At 48.1% G+C, this 2,455-nt stretch overlaps 1 long non-coding RNA gene across 1 annotated transcript; it reads left to right on the forward strand.

Moving 5' to 3' along the window:
* The first annotated feature begins 253 nt into the window (after window positions 1-253).
* Window positions 254-1,880, forward strand: LOC139186981 (uncharacterized). Its single transcript, XR_011570688.1, has 2 exons — window positions 254-430; window positions 520-1,880. It is a non-coding gene; the product is annotated as an uncharacterized lncRNA (long non-coding RNA).
* The last annotated feature ends 575 nt before the right edge of the window (window positions 1,881-2,455 follow it).

The following is a 2,455-nucleotide window of genomic DNA, read 5'->3' on the forward strand; positions in this document are numbered from 1 at the left end:
CCTGGGCAAGAGCCCCAACTAAGGTTCCAGGCAACAATGAGCATCAGCTGGCAGATGTGTGTGAAGGAGCCCACAGGTGACCCCAGTCCCACCTTCAAGCTGCCCTGGGCGTTGCTCAGTAGAACAGAGCCAACCTGTCTTTCCCAAGCCACGCCTGCTCCCTTTGCAGAGGCATGAGCAAAATAAACGCTGTCGCTTTAAGCCACTACATGTGCATGTTTAGGCACTCACTAATAGATAACCAGGACAGGCACTGAACCCATAAACAAGAAGACACAGCTTCTTCCTTCAAAGAGGAGTACAGTGAGTACACAGGGACAGTGTGACCTACTAAGAAAAGGTGTGGACTTCGGAGTCATAGTCCAAAGTCTTAATCCTGTTTACTGCCAAACACCTCCCTGAGCTCTGCTTTTTCACCTGGAAAATCAAGGTAAATAACAACCCTTGCCTTCAAAGGATTGCTCTATACCCTAGCAAATCACCCCCCTGCCTTGAGTCTTACCTCTCTATTTCTTCCAGATGCCAGAGACAGAGGAATCCACCTGAAATGCAGATGTGATCCTGGGACCTTCTCTCTGTCTGCCCACTGCCCACTCCCAAGAGGAAACTTCTGTTTCTCAGCCTTGCTTTCAGGGCCCTCTGAGACCTGGTCTTCCACCTTCTTGGCCCGGAAAACCCAAAACCAAACCACATAATGAGTCTTGTGAGCAAGCCACTACCTCTGAGCATTAGACCCTGTACTTCAAACAACACAGCAGACGTGGGAAGAGTCCTTTGATTGGTAATGCTGAGGCATGCTCTGTACCCTAGCTGGAATGAGGCTGAGAAAGCAGGGATACGGCAGTCTAGAATTTGAGAGTGGGAAGTGGGCTCTGGCCTCTCACAGGGCAGGAATTCCCCAGATGCAGAAAGACACTCAGAGAGTTGGCATCCGATGAAGTCCACTGCAGAACTGTTACAGGAGCTTCAACCAGCTCAGCCACCCACGTGGATGACACTCCCTGGGGAAAAGAGGAGAACCTGAACAAAGCTCAAAGGGGGTGCCCAACTAACTCTGCAACACTTGGGGATTTAGGCAAAAGTGAAAGTTCTCCGTTTCAGCTGGCAGCAGACTGCTGCTCGGTGGGTCTCCTGTTCAGCGGGGCAGGGAGCCCTACGGGAAGTCCTCCAGCTGGCGTCTGTGTGAGAGCTTGGCTCAAGTGGCACCGAGTGTCTCACCTCTGTTCATGGAAAGGCTACTGTGGAGCTGTCGCTACAAGCAGGATTCTGCTGTTGGCAAAGCAGGGACAGCGGCTCACCCAGCCCTGAAGGGAGTAATAACCGAAACAGAGTCCCTGGCGCACAGAAGATGTCTCTCGGGGAGTTTAAGGATGAGCAGAAAAGGGAAAATTGACACGAGACTAGAATTCCTTAAAATGAAGTGGGAGCTTGAAACTAGCAAGACTGGGATATTAGTGTTAAAATCCAACATGTCAGAAACACATGGATCACATATGCAACTGCAGAAACATCTGGCATCTTACTTCTGGGACCAGAGCTCTTAGGAAAAGGAAGAAAGAGCGCTCCGGCTAAGTGGTTTCCTTTTTCCTCCTACAGAACACGTGAGGCAGCCTTCCTAGAATGCTCTGCCTACATCCTCAGGTTTGTAAAGTTGTTTTCTTCTAGACGTCCAAATCTCAGCAATCAAGACACATGTTGAGAGGGGTCTGCTTCGATGCCTCAGTGGATAACTGCTGCGCCTTCCCCTGCCCCAGCGACTCTGATCATATGACTCATTCTATTGTCTTCAAAGAATATAAACCTAGATAAATTCTTAACACTTATTTCTTGTTACGTTTATTGTCCATCCCCACGTAAACATTTACCAAACGTGGACTCCATGAGAAGAGTGGTTCTTGATAACTTATGTTGTTCCTGATAAATTCCTAGAGGCTTAGAACAATAACTGGAGCGTACAGAAGGCGGGCAACAAAGCCCTGTCAAATGAAGAGGAGGGTGGGCTCCTCAGAGTTAAGGCTATTCAGTATCACACAAACATTAAAACTGCAGGTCTGTCTTTATTTCAATTCAAACAACTGTCTCTCATTATTAAAAAATCTCTGTATAAAATCCTCTACACCTTTTCTGCCTAGGATATTCCTCTTCCCAACTGCACCCCCTCCCCCAATTCCTATCCAGACACATACTCTACATGCTTAATTCCTTCCCAATCCTTCTGGTCCATCCAATCTTTCACAAAGGATGAGAGAAGCCAGGGCTCAGAACCAACATAAACAGCAAATGAGAACAGGAGGGCATCTGAGGACAGGAGAGGCACAGGAGAACGTCAGTCTACCAAGACAGATCACCCAGGAGCCAAACCCAGGATGCGTGAATTATACTACAGCTGGGTAAGAGTCAAAGAGAAAGATAAAAGAAACGAAATCACTCGGGTCAGCTCCCATAGTGTTAAATG

This window comes from Bos indicus, chromosome 14, assembly GCF_029378745.1.
Source record: "Bos indicus isolate NIAB-ARS_2022 breed Sahiwal x Tharparkar chromosome 14, NIAB-ARS_B.indTharparkar_mat_pri_1.0, whole genome shotgun sequence".
NCBI classification, from domain to species: Eukaryota; Metazoa; Chordata; class Mammalia; order Artiodactyla; family Bovidae; genus Bos; species Bos indicus.